Below are 17965 nucleotides of genomic sequence, written 5' to 3' on the forward strand. Positions count from 1 at the left end.
CATCCTCCCCTCAGCAGCCTCCACTGACTTCCTCTCACTACAAATATTATTTGGTGGTGAGAAAATGTTCTAAACAGATGCTTCAGCTTCATAGCCTCTGTGATGTGTCGGGGTTTTGCCTTCTGTCTGTGGTAACTATCAGTGGTGTAGTAGTGCCTGGGGAAGTGGGTATACTCTAATATTTCCAACATTTTTCCAACATTTTTTGTGTTGGTCTACAAAGGAAAGAAAAAATGATATGAGAAACAGTGAAATACACTCTGAATGACCTAACATTATGAATCCCATATTGGTCTTTCACAGTCAAGCCAACCCAAGCTGTACTGTGCAGTAGGATAATAGTAGGCCTACTAATGAAACAGAAAAATGACATCAGAAATTCACAGGTTTCAGATTAACCCCTGATATTTCAGGGTTTCGTTTTCAAAGTCACACTTTTTTTTACATGGAAAAACAACACAATTGTATGTTCTATGTCCATAACAATGCTTAAACCACATCAGGAGACCACTTTTGAGGTCTGGGAAAAATCTAAGAAATATAGATTTTTGAGAGTAGTTATACTTTAATTAAAGTGTGCAGGCACCTAGCACTACTGTTTGATTAAAGGTGTTTCTGTAGCACATGAGATTAAGTTTGCAAAAGAAATGGCCACTGGATTGACACAAATAATCACGTAGCTAGTTAACATTTAATAGAGAAGGTTTTTTGGGAAAGCCTTTCCATCTACCAGAAGATAATTATGCCTATCATTAGCATCGCAATAATTTTCCTGTTCCTGAATTGTTTAGATTCTGGATGTTTTACATCATATTATGAGGCATGTCTTACCTTGCTTCAAAGTATCCTATAGCCAAAAACCGCCATAGAAACGGTGAGGCAATTATTTTTATAAAGACATAGTCAAATGCATTCTCCTGTTCTATTGTTTTTCTTTCAACTTTATTTCATTGTCTAGCAGCCAAAGGCATTATCCTAGTCATATTAGCAACCCATGATAGTTGTTGCATCTTTAAATCCCCCCTCTTTTTAAGGGATATTTCCATCTCTGTCCATGAAACCGCTTGCATGTGCATTTTAGAACAGTGTTTTCCCACAAATTGCATTTTGAAACATTCACAAGTAGGCCTTTGCTGCGGCTAAAATATTAAGAAATAAGAGTTTATCAACATTGTAAGCTAAACATTCCAATCTGTTCCATCAGCTCTATTGTTATAAGAGTCTAAGCCCTGAGAGATATAAGAAAGATCAGGAAACATTTGTTATTTTTTTGGGACATGTATTTAACCACTTATTTTTGGCACTAAACAGTCTCCATATACAAGTGAGGGAAAAAAGTATTTGATCCCCTGCTGATTTTGTACGTTTGCCCACTGACAAAGAAATTATCAGTCTATAATTTTAAAGGTAGGTTTATTTGAACAGTGAGAGACAGAATAACAACAAAAAAATCCAGAAAAACGCATGTCAAAAATGTTATAAATTGATTTGCATTTTAATGATGGAAATAAGTATTAGACCCCTCTGCAAAGCATGATTTAGTACTTGATTTAGTTTCTTGTAGTTGGCCACAAGGTTTGCACACATCTCAGGAGGGATTTTGTCCCACTCCTCTTTGGTTCTCCAAGTCATTAAGGTTTCAAGGCTGACGTTTGGCAACTCAAACCTTCAGCCCCCTCCACATATTTTCTATGGGATTAAGGTCTGGAGACTGGCTAGGCCACTCCAGGACCTTAATGTGCTTCTTCTTGAGCCACTCCTTTGTTGCCTTGGCCGTGTGTTTTGGGTCATTGTCATGCTGGAATACCCATCCACAACCCATTTTCAATGCCCTGGCTGATGGAAGGAGGTTCTCACACAAGATTTGACGGTACATGACCCTGTCCATCGTCCCTTTGATGGGGTGAAGTTGTCCTGTCCCCTTAGCAGAAAAACACCCCCAAAGCATAATGTTTCCACCTCCATGTTTGACGGTGGGGATGGTGTTCTTGGGGTCATAGGCAGCATTCTTCCTCCTCCAAACACGGCGAGTTGAGTTGATGCCAAAGAGCTCCATTTTGGTCTCATCTGACCACAACACTTTCACCCAGTTCTCCTCTGAATCATTCAGATGTTCATTGGCAAACTTTAGACGAGCATGTATATGTGCTTTCTTGAGCAGGGGGACCGTGCGGGCGCTGCAGGTTTTCAGTCCTTCACGGCGTAGTGTGTTACCAATTGTTTTCTTGGTGACTATGGTCCCAGCTGCCTTGAGATCATTGACAAGATCCTCCCGTGTAGTTCTGGGCTGATTCCTCACCGTTCTCATGATCATTGCAACTCCACGAGGTGAGATCTTGCATGGAGCCCCAGGCCAAGGGAGATTGACAGTTATTTTGTGTTTCTTCCATTTGCGAATAATCGCACCAACTGTTGTCACCTTCTCACCAAGCTGCTTGGCGATGGTCTTGTAGCCCATTCCAGCCTTGTGTAGGTCTACAATCTTGTCCCTGACATCCTTGGAGAGCTCTTTGGTCTTGGCCATGGTGGAGAGTTTGGAATCTGATTGATTGATTGCTTCTGTGGACAGGTGTCTTTTATACAGGTAACAAACTGAGATTAGGAGCACTCCCTTTAAGAGTGTGCTCCTAATCTCAGCTCGTTACCTGTATAAAAAAGACACCTGGGAGCCAGAAATCTTTCTGATTTAGAGGGGGTCAAATACTTATTTCTCTCATTAAAATGCAAATCAATTTATAACATTTTTGACATGTGTTTTTCTGGATTTTTTGGTTGTTATTCTGTCTCTCACTCAAATAAACCTACCATTAAAATTATAGACTGATCATTTCTTTGTCAGTGGGCAAACGTACAAAATCAGCAGGGGATCAAATACTTTTTTCCCTCACTGTACTGTTTACTTCCATTACTTTTTTCAACTGGTACTGGGGACCTTCAGACGAGTCTTGTGAGGCCTGTGGGCGGCCTAGAGTAAAACAATTGACATGTTCGTGAGAGTCTCACTTTTCCACAGATGGGTCATTTAAGTGTGTATCCCAAACTGTTCAGATGGAAGATGCTTGTGGAGCAAAACTGAGAACACCATCATGTTCATGAGAGTCTCATATAGGGGTCACAACAGTTTTTAGGCAAAACAGTTCAGACTCTACAGACGATTTTGTGAGAAGACCGATTTTCGGGATGTCTCATAGTCTGACAAACACTGCTCTGGCTCTGTCACCTTTCATTGCAGATGCGGAAGTGTGACATAGGCGGATGAGGTGGATTGAGTTGCATCCGATGCAAAAAACATATCTTTATCTTAAACTGACGGATTTCTGTGGGGATTTTTTTATTAGGCTAATTATATTTCCGCGGGGGTGCGGACATCTATCTTAGGTTTATTAATTGATACAGCATATACCTCCACTACACTACTTTGATACAGTGAGGATGAAGAAGTGAGTATATGCAATGCCCACTGAAAAATCTGTGGGTATACACTGTATACCTGGCGACCCGTCATTCAGGGCAGGTGGTGAGCCCCACATTTGTAGCAAACATTTTTAAAATAATAATAAGGTGTTTCAGCCTAGCTCAGTGCTTTCTGTGGTGGGGCAAGCCAGCAGAAAATATGGAGCCTTGCGCCTTGATTGGCTCAGTGTTCTGTCACTCATGGGGACACCACGTCAACGCCAAGTCTAAGAGTAGACATTGACAATTCAAGCCCTTTGGGTGCTCCATAGAGTTGCATTAGAAGTGCCCTTCCAATAAGGCTCAAGGTCATTGGCCACAGATAAAATGATGTCAAATCACGTTATATGTACAGTAGCTTTGATTGGACTGATCATGTCAACATCTTACTTTCAAAATCATAGCTAGCAGTCATCATCATGAATCCAGTTGACAATCTACTGGCATGAAGAGAAATAATGAAGAGAAATTATAGATAAAATGTTGGACATAATTGGACATAAACATTACACAACAAGTTGGAAATCGCAAATTCAACAATTAGTGGTTTGGAGGGAATCGGTGACAGTGGCTAACTGCAAGCATTGCAACTGGGAAGTCGGGAATAAATTAGCTCTGACTGGGAAAATAAGTCTGGAATGGTCATCCAACTCTGAATTGTAAATCCGGCCTCTTTCTCTTTCTTTGATGATAAAATTTGCCCACGAAGGACCGCCACGCCACCTTCCTGTTCAAGTGAGCACAGCACAACAAGGTGTGTCCAAAAATGTATTGTATGCTGCTGCATAAATTATGTAATATGCCAGGGAGATATGTATACTGTAAGTGTATGTTGTGTAGTAAGCTGTTAGTAGCCCATGTGCCTCACCCTAATAATTTGGTCTGTTTTCACCTCTTAATTTCACCTACTATTTTGACTTGGTGGTGCACATGTACCCTATAACCTGTTTTAGAGAAATGTAATCATCGAATATTGTAAGAGCTTTCATTGTCTGCTTATATGCCCCCTTTATTTATCCTACGGTTCTGACTTGGTGTTCAGGGAAAACACTGTAAGAACGGGCCATGTTCTGAATTCTGTCACTGTACATTTCAAAAGTGCTGAACAAATAGTTATATTGACTACGTCCGTCGTAGCTCGCTCATTAATGTCTTTATCGAAATTACGGATTGCCTCTTATCCACTTGTCGTCCCTTTATGCCATAGTTTGTACATCTCAAATGTCAGTAGAAACCACATTTGTTTAAGCAAGTCAGCCTTATCAGCTATGTTTTTTTAAAGGCAGTAAATGAAGATGAATTGACTGTTTCGCAGAGGAACAAGGCTCCGCTGATAGCCAGGTGTAGCAGTGGTAAGGTGTAAGGTATTGGGACAGCTTTATGTAGGCCCAAACAGTTTGTGGGCACCGTTTGGCACCGTTATAGTGCAATTCATGTATTGTTTAGTGTTGTGCTGTGTAGTGACTTTGCTGGCATGCATCCCACTTTTTTTGTTTGTTTGCCCCACCAAGATTTACATGCTAAAATCGCCACTGACTCCACTACAGCACTGGTAACTATGAATTTGAGAGACAACAAGTGCTCATTGTTCAAATTTATTTATGTTTTCAATGAACATAGGGCGGCAGGTAGCTTAGTGGGTAAGAGCGTTGTGCCAGTAACCGAAAGGTCGCTGGTTCTAATCCCCGAGCCGACTAGGTGAAAAATCTGTCGATGTGCCCTTAAGCAAGGCACTTAACCCTAATGCTCCTGTAAGTCCCTCTGGATAAGAGCGTCTGCTAAAATGTAACATAGGAGACTAAATAGATTGTCAACAATCTAAGCCAAGCCCGTCTGTTTTACCCTATAGTTGTGCACACCTCGGTTTTGTTGCTAACGACCAACCCGTCTATTGAGATGCATTACATTGAAAAGTGTACACTGTTTCTTTAAGAGCATTATGTTTGTCATTGAGGACATGCAAGAGATCAGAGATTCCTTATGATCATTGATTTCCTGAAGAAGCTATCACAGTGGCATCGTTTCAGCTAAACCTAGGGTATGGCAAAGGATATAAAAAGAAATTAAGCTAATCTACTGCATTTCTAAAAATTTAAAAACTCTAAAATGCAATTTGCAGAACAGCAATATTGACTCCAGCCATTATCACCTTGTTGCTGTAGCTTCATTCACCTCAGTCAATGGGGGACTTAACATTCTACAAAAACATGTCATAATGTCATACAGGAATTAACTGCCTGCTACACACTAGCTCAGCACCAGGATTATTATTTTGTACCTAAAGCCTTCCCGCCTTTCGGTCGACTCCCATTGTTAGGGCTACATTAGCATCTTGTCATTATATATTGTGCTCTGCTGTCCATCGGATCCTGCATCCTCAGCTAAAAGTAGGCCTTATGATTTCGCTTGCTCTGGACGCCAGAGAAGTGACATGATAGCCTATATTCCTAGTTGATATTGGCTGCTTACATGAATGACTTTCAGCTCCAAATGCAGGTGTAAAACGCAGTATTTCTGTAGTCTACTGACTTTTGAAAAAAATGCATCACTATTTATGGCTGTAATGACAGACTACATTTGCGCAGCGATTGTGTGCGGATGTTCGCATGTGTGCATGTGGGTGTGCAGGGTCCTCAATAAATCTCTATGTGTGTGAGCATGACTGTCACGGTTTCGGCCGAGGCTGCTCCTTCTCCTTGTTCGGGCAGGCTTCGGCGGTCGTCGTCCCCGGAGTACTAGCTACCACCGTTCGATGTTTCATGTTTGTTTGGTTTTGTCTGGTTGTACACCTGTCCCTTGTTAGTGTTTGATTTTGTTTCCTATTTAGTTATCGTGTGTTGGGTCAGGTGTTATGTGTGATTATTATTGTCAGCTGTTGCCATTGAGGAGTTTCCTCTCTCATATCGTTTCCTCTCTCATAACCTCTCTTGTTTTCGCACTGTTGTTGTTGTGCGTAATTTGTTCGTGCCACCCGGTTGGGTTGGCGACTCATTCCTGTTTGGATATACTAAAGTCTGTTGACGAACACCCTTGTTCCTGCGCTTGATTCCCTGCACCACATCCACATGCAGCGTTCTGACAGAATCACACATCACACTATGGAATCAGCAGGAGCAGCCGCGCCAACGGACATTATGGAGGACCGTCTTCGTGGGCAGGAGGACAGGATCAACCAGATCGGTCACGCCCTGGATCAGGTGATGAACACTCTCCACCGATGGGAGACCAGCGGGGTACCCAGCCCCCACCTACCGGACCATCCCCATCGGTCAGTCCTCCTGTCCCCCTTCCGGAACCCAGCGGGATTCGGCTCTCCCTCCCGAGGGCGTACGACGGCTCCGCTGCTGGGTGTCAAGGGTTCTTGCTGCAAGTGGAACTCTACCTCGCCACCGTACACCCGGCTCCCTCGGGACACGAGAGCGTCTCCGCCCTCATCTCCTGTCTCACCGGCAAGGCGTTGGAGTGGGCCAACGCCGAATGGAGGAGAATAGACACCGCTACTGTTACCTATGCAGAGTTCTCCCGCCGCTTCCGTGCCGTGTTTGACCATCCACCGGAGGGGAAGGCGGCGGGGGAGCGTCTGTTCTACCTCTGACAGGGGATGAGGAGCGCACAGGCTTTTGCGTTGGAGTTCCGGACTCTAGCGGCAGATGCAGGGTGGAATGAGCAGGCCCGCATAGACCACTTCCGCTGCAGCCTCCGGGAGGACGTCCAGAGAGAGTTGGCGTGCAGGGATACCACGTTGTCGTTTGACCAACTGGTCGACATGGCCATTCGGCTGGACACCCTGCTCGCTACCCGTGGACGTCCCGGGTGGGGGTTGCCCATTCCACCTTCTAGCACCTCCGAGCCGAGCCCTATGGAGCTCGGAGGTGCTGGCGCTAGGGAACGGAGGAGTAGGAAACCGAGGGGGGCCGTTCCCTGCACCAACTGTGGCCGTGGAGGGCACACCGCGGCTAGGTGTTGGGGAAGGTCCCCTGGTGGAGGTGAGGTCAGGCCAGGCATTGGGGAGTCTTCCCAGGTGAGTAGGCGCCCTACTTACCCAGAGCTTTCTGTCGTTCACCTAACCTTGCCTGTTTGTTTTCCACAGGTTGCACCTCGTTCCCAGCATAAGGCGCTGGTAGATTCAGGCGCAGCTGGGAATTTTGTAGATCGCCAGTTCTGTGTAAAGTTAGGGATTCCCCTCCTTCCCGTTGATAAGCCTTTCCCTGTACATGCCCTAGATAGCCGTCCGTTAGGATCTGGGTTGATTAGGGAGGTCACAGCGCCTCTTAAGATGGTGACGCAGGGGGGTCATGAGGAGACGATTCAGCTCTATCTGATTGACTCTCCTGCGTATCCGGTGGTGCTGGGGCTTCCCTGGTTAATTACCCATGACCCTACTATTTCGTGGCGAGAGAAAGCTCTTACAGGGTGGTCTGCTCAGTGTGTGGGGCTGTGTCTGGGTGTTTCCATAGGGGCGACCTCGGTGGAGAGTCCGAATCTAATGCCAGCACTGCAGATTCCCCCTGAGTATGAGGATTTGAAACTGGTGTTCAGTAAGACTAGGGCAGCGCAGCTGCCGCCTCATAGACAGGGGGATTGTGCGATAGATCTCCAGTCAGGAGCAGCCCTCCCGCGGAGCCATGTGTATCCCTTGTCCCAAGAGGAGAGGAAGGCAATGGAAACTTACATCGCCGAGTCTCTGAGACAGGGATACATACGGGCCTCCACTTCACCCGCTTCCTCAAGCTTCTTTTTTGTGAAGAAAAAAGATGGAGGTCTGCGCCCATGTATTGATTAACGCGGTCTCAATCAGATTACAGTGAAGTACAGCTATCCACTTCCTCTGATTGCGACTATGACGGAGTCATTACACGGTGCTCAGTTCTTCACAAAATTGGATCTTAGGAGCGCATATAACTTGGTGCGCATTAGAGAGGGCGATGAATGGAAGACAGCATTTAGCACGACCTCCGGTCATTACGAGTATCTCGTCATGCCATATGGGTTAATGAAAGCTCCCTCAGTCTTCCAATCCTTTGTAGATGAGATTTTCCGGGACATGCAGGGGCAGGGAGTAGTCGTGTACATAGACGATATTCTGGTGTACAGTTCTACCCGAGCTGAGCATGTAGCCCTGGTGCGCCGAGTGTTGAGGAGGCTGTTGGAGCATGACCTATATGTCAAGGCAGAGAAATGTCTGTTCTTTCAGAAGTCGGTCTCCTTTTTGGGTTATCAGTTGTCTGCGTCAGGGGTGAAGATGGAGGTTGACCGGGTGTCAGCTGTGCGTAATTGGCAAACCCCAACCACTGTGAAAGAGGTGCAACAGTTCTTGGGCTTTGCGAATTATTACCGGAGGTTTATCCGGGGTTTGGACAGGTGGCAGCTCCCATTACGTCTCTGTTGAAGGGGGGTCCAGTGCGCTTGCAGTGGTCAGCTGAGGCGGACAGGGCTTTTGGGAGACTGAAGGACCTGTTTACCTCAGCGCCGGTGTTGGCGCATCCGGATCCCGCTTTACCTTTCCAGGTAGAGGTAGACGCGTCCGAGGCTGGTATTGGGGCCGTTCTCTCACAATGGTCTGGCACACCACCTAAACTCCGCCCCTGTGCTTTTTATTCTAAGAAGCTCAGTCCGGCGGAGCGGAATTATGACGTAGGGGACAGGGAGCTGTTAGCCGTGGTACAGGCCCTAAAGGTGTGGAGGCATTGGCTTGAGGGGGCTCAACACCCTTTCCTCATTCTAACTGACCACCGTAACCTGGAATACATCCGGGCAGCTAGGAGACTGAATCCTCGCCAGGCCAACTGGACTATGTTTCTAGCCCGGTTTGTGTTTAAAATCACTTACATCCCTGGGTCCGAGAACGGGAAGGCAGATGCCCTGTCTCGGCGATATGACACGGAGGAGAGGTCCGTTGAGCCCCCTCCCATACTACCGAAGTCTTGTCTGGTTGCACCGGTGGTATGGGAGGTCGATGCTGAGATCGAGCGGGCGTTACGCACCGACCCAAGTCCTCCCCAGTGTCCTGTGGGTCGGACGTACGTTCCGCTCGAGGTACGCGATCGCCTCATTTATTGGGCTCATACGTCCCCCTCCTCTGGACATCCAGGTATCGGCCGGACAGTTCACTGCCTTAGCACTAAGTACTGGTGGCCAATGTTAGCCAGGGATGTGAGGATTTATGTCTCCTCCTGTTCGGTGTGTGCCCAGTGTAAGGCGCCCAGACATTTGCCCAGGGGTAAGCTACAACCCTGCCCGTTCCACAACGACCCTGGTCCCACCTCTTGGTGGATTTTGTTACAGACCTTCCCCTCTCACAGGGGAATACTACCATCCTGGTCGTTGTGGATCGGTTCTCGAAGGCCTGTCGTCTCCTACCCATGCCGGGTCTACCTACTGCCCTACAGACCGCTGAGGCTCTGTTTACCCATGTCTTCCGGCATTACGGGGTACCCGAGGATATAGTGTCTGATCGAGGCCCCCAGTTCACCTCCAGAGTGTGGAGAGCGTTTATGGAACGGTTGGGGGTTTCGGTGAGCCTTACCTCGGGTTACCACCCGGAGAGTAATGGGCAGGTTGAACGGGTCAACCAGGATGTGGGGAGGTTTCTGAGGTCTTATTGCCAGGACCGGCCGGAGGAGTGGGCGAGATACGTTCCGTGGGCCGAGATGGCGCAGAACTCTCTCCGCCACTCCTCCACTCCTCCACCCAACTAACCCTTTTCCAGTGTGTGTTAGGGTACTAGCCGGTTCTGGCACCTTGGCACGAGAGCCAGATCGAGGCCCCTGCGGTGGATGAGTGGGTGCGGCGCTCGGAGGAGACGTGGAACGCTGCCCACGTTCATCTGCAGCGGGCCATCCGTCGGCATAAGACGAGCGCCGATCTCCACCGCAGTGAGGGGCCTGTGTATGCACCTGGAGATCGAGTCTGGCTCTCGACCAGAAACCTGCCCCTCCGCCTGCCCTGCCGGAAGCTGGGTCGGCGGTTTGTGGGGCCATTTAAAGTCCTGAGGAGGTTGAACGAGGTGTGTTACAGGTTAGAACTGCCTATTGATTACAGGAATATTAACCCCTCGTTTCATGTGTCTCTCCTCAGGCCGGTGGTAGCTGGTCCACTCCAGGATTGTGAGATAGAGGAGAGTCCTCCGCCCCCGTTGGACATCGAGGGGGCTCCGGCGTACACTGTGAGGTCCATCCTTGATTCGAGACGCCGGATGGGGGGTCTCCAATATCTCGTGGAGTGGGAGGGGTATGGCCCGGAGGAGCGGTGCTGGGTGCCGAGGAGGGACATATTAGACCTGTCCCTGCTGACCGAGTTCCATCGGGGTCATCCTACGCGCCCTGCTCCGCGTCGTCCTGGTCGTTCCCGAGGCCGGGATCGGCGCACGGCTGGGGCCGTGCGTCAAGGGGGGGGTACTGTCACGGTTTCGGCCGAGGCTGCTCCTTCTCCTTGTTCGGGCAGGCTTCGGCGGTCGTCGTCCCCGGAGTACTAGCTACCACCGTTCGATGTTTCATGTTTGTTTGGTTTTGTCTGGTTGTACACCTGTCCCTTTTTAGTGTTTGATTTTGTTTCCTATTTAGTTATCGTGTGTTGGGTCAGGTGTTATGTGTGATTATTATTGTCAGCTGTTGCCATTGAGGAGTTTCCTCTCTCATATCGTTGTATTTGAGAGTTCGCACTGCGTGCGCTTTTTTCTTGTTTTCGCACTGTTGTTGTTGTGCGTAATTTGTTCGTGCCACCCGGTTGTGTTGGCGACTCATTCCTGTTTGGATATACTAAAGTCTGTTGACGAACACCCTTGTTCCTGCGCTTGATTCCCTGCACCACATCCACACGCAGCGTTCTGACAATGAGTGTGACAAGAAACTGAAAACCACTTCCTGTTGACTGAGTTCTGTGCTGAGAATAAGTGTTTGAAGTTCTCAAGTGTGAAGGTGCTCTATATCTGAATCACTGTATTTCCATGGCAAGAAATCATCAACTTTTTCAGGCCCAGATATATTATAACATGTAAATGGAACTGAATCATGTCCAGGTTGATAGACATTTTGCAACTAAATGCTTTTTTGTGTCTCGGGTAGATTTAGGTTCTTTAAAAATAATTTAGATATTTTTATTTTATAATATCTCATTTTTATGATCTCCAGCACAATACCAGTGTGTACCAGTGGCGGTCTGTGCCGTTTCAGATGAGGGAGTGTTTTTTTTTTTTTATGAGCATTGCCTTATTTCTATTACAGCATATTGGATAACTGTCATTCATATTCCATTGACCCAGTTAAATGTAACAGCGATAGGTTTAGGCTACTACATTTATTTATTTTACCTTTATTTAACTAGGCAAGTCAGTTAAGAATACATTCTTATTTACAATGACGGCCTACACCGGCCAAACCCGGACGACGCTGGGCCAATTCCTTTAAGAGTGTACTCCTAATCTCAGCTTGCTACCTGTATAAAAGACACCTGGGAGCCAGAAATCTTTCTGATTGAGAGGGGGTCAAATACTTATTTCCCTCATTAAAATGCAAATCAATTTATAACATTTTTGACATGCGTTTTTCTGTTTTTTTTGTAGTTGTTATTCTGTCTCTCACTGTTCAAATAAACCTACCATTAAAATTATAGACTAATCATTTCTTTGTCAGTGGGCAAACGTACAAAATCAGCAGGGGATCAAATTCTTTTTTCCCTCACTGTAAGACTGCTGAACAGTTAATCAAATGACTACCCGGACTATTTGCATTGACCCCCTTATTGTATTCTTATTTATTCTTATTTGTTTTGCACTGACTCTCTTGCACAGCCTCGATGTACACTCACTGGACTCTAACCACACACTCACACGTACTACACTGACACTCCAACACTCACAGACACACACAGACACACACACGCACGCACGCACGCACGCACGCACGCACGCACGCACGCACGCACACACACACACACACACACACACACACACACACACACACACACACACACACACACACACACACACACACACACACACACACACACACACACACACACACACAAACTGTACATATATTCACATTCCCTCACACTCCTCCATTATGCTGTTGGTACTATCTGTTTATTATCTATGCATAGTCACTATACCCCTACATACAGTGGGGGAAAAAAGTATTTAGTCAGCCACCAATTGTGCAAGTTCTCCTACTTAAAAGATGAGAGAGGCCTGTAATTTTCATCATAGCTACACGTCAACTATGACAGACAAATTGAAAAAAATATTCTCCAGAAAATCACATTGTAGGATTTTTTATGAATTTATTTGCAAATTATGGTGGAAAATAAGTATTTGGTCACCTACAAACAAGCAAGATTTCTGTCTCTCACAGACCTGTAACTTCTTCTTTAAGAGGCTCCTCTGTCCTCCACTCGTTACCTGTATTAATGGCACCTGTTTGAACTTGTTATCAGTATAAAAGACACCTGTCCACAACCTCAAACAGTCACACTCCAAACTCCATTATGGCCAAGACCAAAGAGCTGTCAAAGGACACCAGAAACAAAATTGTAGACCTGCACCAGGCTGGGAAGACTGAATCTGCAATAGGTAAGCAGCTTGGTTTGAAGAAATCAACTGTGGGAGCAATTATTAGGAAATGGAAGACATACAAGACCACTGATAATCTCCCTCGATCTGGGGCTCCACGCAAGATCTCACCCAGTGGGGTCAAAATGATCACAAGAACGGTGAGCAAAAATCCCAGAACCACATAGGGGAACCTAGTGAATGACCTGCAGAGAGCTGGGACCAAAGTAACAAAGCCTACAATCAGTAACACACTACGCCGCCAGGGACTCAAATCCTGCAGTGCCAGACGTGTCCCCCTGCTTAAGCCAGTACATGTCCAGGCCTGTCTGAAGTTTGCTAGAGTGCATTTGGATGATCCAGAAGAGGATTGGGAGAATGTCATATGGTCAAATGAAACCAAAATAGAACTTTTTGGTAAAAACTCAACTCGTCGTGTTTGGAGGACAAAGAATTCTGAGTTGCATCCAAAGAACACCATACCTACTGTGAAGCATGGGGGTGGAAACATCATGCTTTGGGGCTGTTTTTCTGCAAAGGGACCAGGACAACTGATCCGTGTAAAGGAAAGAATGAATGGGGCCATGTATCGTGAGATTTTGAGTGAAAACCTCCTTCCATCAGCAAGGGCATTGAAGATGAAACATGGCTGGGTCTTTCAGCATGACAATGATCCCAAACACACCGCCCGGACAACGAAGGAGTGGCTTCGTAAGAAGCATTTCAATGTCCTGGAGTGGCCTAGCCAGTCTCCAGATCTCAACCCCATAGAAAATCTTTGGAGGGAGTTGAAAGTCTGTGTTGCCCAGCGACAGCCCCAAAACATCACTGCTCTAGAGGAGATCTGCATGGAGGAATGGGCCAAAATACCAGCAACAGTGTGTGAAAACCTTGTGAACATTTTACATTTACATTTTAGTCATTTAGCAGACGCTCTTATCCAGAGCGACTTACAGGAGCAATTAGGGTTAAGTGCCTTGCTCAAGGGCACATTAACGTCATTTAGCAGACGCTCTTAGCCAGAGCGACTCACAAATTGGTGCGTTCACCCTATAGCCAGTGGGATAACCACTTTACAATTTGGGGGGGGGGGGGGGGGGGGGTTAGAAGGAATACTTTATCCTATCCCAGGATAAAGTATGAAGACTTACAGAAAACGTTTGACCTGTGTCATTGCCAACAAAGGGTATATAACAAAGTATTGAGAAACTTTTGTTATTGACCAAATTCTTATTTTCCACCATAATCTGCAAATAAATTCATTAAAAATCCTACAATGTGATTTTCTGGATTTTTTATTCTCATTTTGTCTGTCATAGTTGATGTGTACCTATGATGACAATTACAGGCCTCTCCCATCTTTTTAAGTGGGAGAACTTGCACAATTGGTGGCTGACTAAATACTTCTTTGCCACTGTAGTTGAATCTAAAAAGGATAACTTTAATGTTTCCCTATTTGTATTTTTATGAAATTCACTGAGGATGATTCTACCCTTCCTCCTCTGAGGAGTCTCCACTGATGTAAACCTAAAATGTACTTTTATCAAAACTCTCCAAAAGCTAAACCTTTGGAACTGTATCCACATGATCAAATAATGGATGCAGTGTGACATTTCAGACTACACAGACTGGGATTACCACTGGTTCAGAAATAAATAAAAACAGAGTCCTGGAAAAACCATCACCACACTGTGTAACCAGGCTGGTCAGTACATATGTCTTGGGGTGTTACAGTTCCAGTCAAAACTTTGGACACACCTACTTATTCAATGGTTTTTCTTTATTTTTACTATTTTCTACAATTGTGAAGATATCAAAACTATGAAATAACACATATGGAATAATTTAGTAAGCAATAACGTGTTAAACAAATCAAAAATTGTATATTTGAGAATCTTCAAAGCAGCCACCCTTTGCCTTGATGACAGTTTTGCACACTCTTGGAGTTCTCTCAACCAGCTTCCTGAGGTAGTCACCTGGAATGCATTTCAAATAACAGGTGTGCTTTGTTAAAAGTTATTTTGTGGAATGTCTTTCCTTCTTAATGCGTTTGAGCCAATCAGTTGTGTTGTGACAAGGTAGGGGTGGTATACAGAAGATAGCCATATATGGTAAAATACCAAGTCCATATTATGGCAAGAACAGCTCAAATAAGCAAAGAGAAACAACAGTCCATCATTACTTTAAGACATGAAGGTCAGTCAATATGGAAAAATTCAAGAACTTTGAAAGTCTCTTCAAGTGCAGTCGCAAAAACCATCAAGCGGTATGATGAAACTGGCTCTCATGGGGACCGCCACAGGAAAGGAAGACCCAGAGTTACCTTTGCTGCAGAGGATAAGTTCATTAGAGTTACCAGCCTCAGAAATTGCAGCCCAAATAAATGCTTCACAGAGTTCAAGTAACAGACACATCTTAACATCAACTGTTCAGAGGAGACTGTGTGAATCAGGCCTTCATGGTCAAATTGCTGCAAATAAACCACTACTAAAGGCCACCAATAAGAAGAAGAGACGTGCCTTGGCCAAGAAACACGAGCAATGGACATTAGACAGGTGGAAATCTGTCCTTTGGTCTGATGAGTTCAAATTTGAGATTTTTGGTTACAACCGCCATGTCTTTGTGAGACGTAGAGTAGGTGAATGGATGATCTCCACATGTGTGGTTCTCACTGAAGCATGGAGGAGGAGGTGTGATTGTGTGGAGGTGCTTTGCAGGTGACACTGTCTGAGATTTATATAGAATTCAAGGAACACTTAACCAGCATGGCTACCAAAGCATTCTGCAGCAATACACCATCCCATCTGGTTTGCGCTTAGTGGGTCTATCATTTGTTTTTCAACAGGACAATGACCCAACACACCTCCAGGCTGTGTAAGGGCTATTTGACCAATAAGGAGAGTGATGAAGTGCTGCATCAGATGACCTGGCCTTCACAATCACCCAACCTCAACCTAATTGAGATGGTTTGGGATGAATTGGGCCGCAGAGTGAACTCCTTCCAGACTGTTTAAAAATCATTCCAGGTGAAGCTGGTTGAGAGAATGCCAAGAGTGTGCAAACCTTTCATCCTGGCAAAGGACGACTACTTTTAAGAATCTAAAATATATTTTGATTTGTTTAAAAAAAATGTGGTTACTACATGATTCATAGTGTTGGTGTCTTCACTATTATTCTACAATATAGAAAATAATACAATTAAAGAAAACCCTTGAATGAGTAGGTGTGTCCAAACCTTTGACTGGTACTGTACATTACCTCGACTAACCTGTACCCCAGCACATTGACTCGGTACCCTTGAATATATCCTCGTTATTGTTATTTTATTGTGTTACTATTTTCCCTTTTGTTCATTTAGCAATTATTTTCTTACTTCCTTTTTAAAAACTCTGCATTGTTGATTACGTAAGCATTTCATGGTAAGGTCTACACCATTTTCATTTGGCCATGTGACAAATAACTTTTGATTTGATTTGATTTGAAAATCTATTGACCCAACCACACCAGCACATACAGAATGTGTTTAATTAAAAAACACCATACATGTTTATCTGAATATAGGCAGAGGTGTTATCGCACAGTAATAAAGTAAGTGTCTCCAACCAATCACTGACAAGGCACTCCACATTCAACACACACCATTCAAAAACCAACTAGGAGGTTAGAGAAAGCTAACTGCATTGCTAACTTTATCATGCAAGCAAACACATGTAATACATACTGTACAAAACATAAGCATGAGAAAGGAAAGAATCGATACAGTACATACCATAGTGGAGGATAGAGAGAAGGAGTATTCCCTGTTTGGAGAAACAGTAGAGGGGACCAACAGACATCTCTGTTAGGTGTTGTATGTCTGTTTCCTCTGGCTGTAAATTCCCCTCATCTATCTCTGACTAGTAGCTAGCATTTGACTCACCAAAACACACAGATAACAGAGAGAGTAGAGAACAGGAAGCGCTGTTGTATAAAAGGAAGTCACAGTCTATAGTTGCTCTCTGAAAATACCTCCTTTGCTCGTCTTGAGAGTTAGATGATGAGGAGTGGGTGTGTTCAGGGTCTGTCACTGTGTCTGATGGTGGTAGTTTTGGAGCATGTGTTTCCTAGCTGCTGGTTGTGTTTAATGGTAATGGTATTTTACAAATACTGGTAGCTTAGGAACTTTATGAGCAGACCACTCAGGAGGAAAGGAGGGTGAGAGAGAGAGAGCGAGAGAGAGAGTGAGAGAGAGAGAGCGAGAGCGAGAGCGAGAGCGAGAGCGAGAGCGAGAGCGAGAGCGAGAGCGAGAGCGTGAGAGAGAGAGAGAGAGAGAGAGAGAGAGCGAGACGATCAAATAGCCGATCAATTAGCCTGTTACCAACCCTTTGTAAACAATTTGAAAAAATTGTGTTTGACCAGATACAATGCTATTTTACAGTAAACAAATTGACAACGAACTTTCAGCATACTTATAGAGAAGGACATTCAACAAGCACAGCACTTACACAAATGACTGATGATTGGCTGAGAGAAATTGATGATAAAAATATTGTGGGGGCTGTTTTGTTAGACTTCAGTGCGGCTTTTGACATTATCGATCATAGTCTGCTGCTGTAAAAACGTATGTGTTATGGCTTTACACCCCCTGCTATAATGTGGATAAAGAGTTACTTGTCTAACAGAACACAGAGGGTGTTCTTTAATGGAAGCCTCTCAAACTTAATCCAAGTAGAATCAGGAATTCCCCAGGTTAGCTGTTTAGGCCCCTTACTTTTTTCCATCTTTACTAACGACATGCCACTGGCTTTGAGTAAAGCCAGTGTGTCTATGTATGTGGATGACTCAACACTATACACATCAGCTGCTACAGCAACTGAAATAACTGCAACACTTAACAAAGAGTTGCAGTTAGTTTCGGAATGGGTGACAAGGAATAACTTAGTCCTAAATATTTCCAAAACTAAAAGCATTTTATTTGGGTCAAAT

At 45.0% G+C, this 17965-nt stretch overlaps 1 protein-coding gene across 1 annotated transcript in view; it reads right to left on the reverse strand.

Moving 5' to 3' along the window:
* LOC311112866 (uncharacterized protein) overlaps nucleotides 1-16835 on the reverse strand; it is a 29440-nt gene extending 12605 nt beyond the window's left edge. The window contains exon 1 of the mRNA XM_084156004.1: nucleotides 16770-16835. The gene's annotated coding sequence lies outside the window, so the exon portion shown is untranslated. The remainder of the gene's footprint in view (nucleotides 1-16769) is intronic.
* Nucleotides 16836-17965: the final 1130 nt, after the last annotated feature.

This window comes from Coregonus lavaretus, assembly GCF_964263955.1.
Source record: "Coregonus lavaretus genome assembly, chromosome: 39".
Lineage (NCBI taxonomy): Eukaryota > Metazoa > Chordata > Actinopteri > Salmoniformes > Salmonidae > Coregonus > Coregonus lavaretus.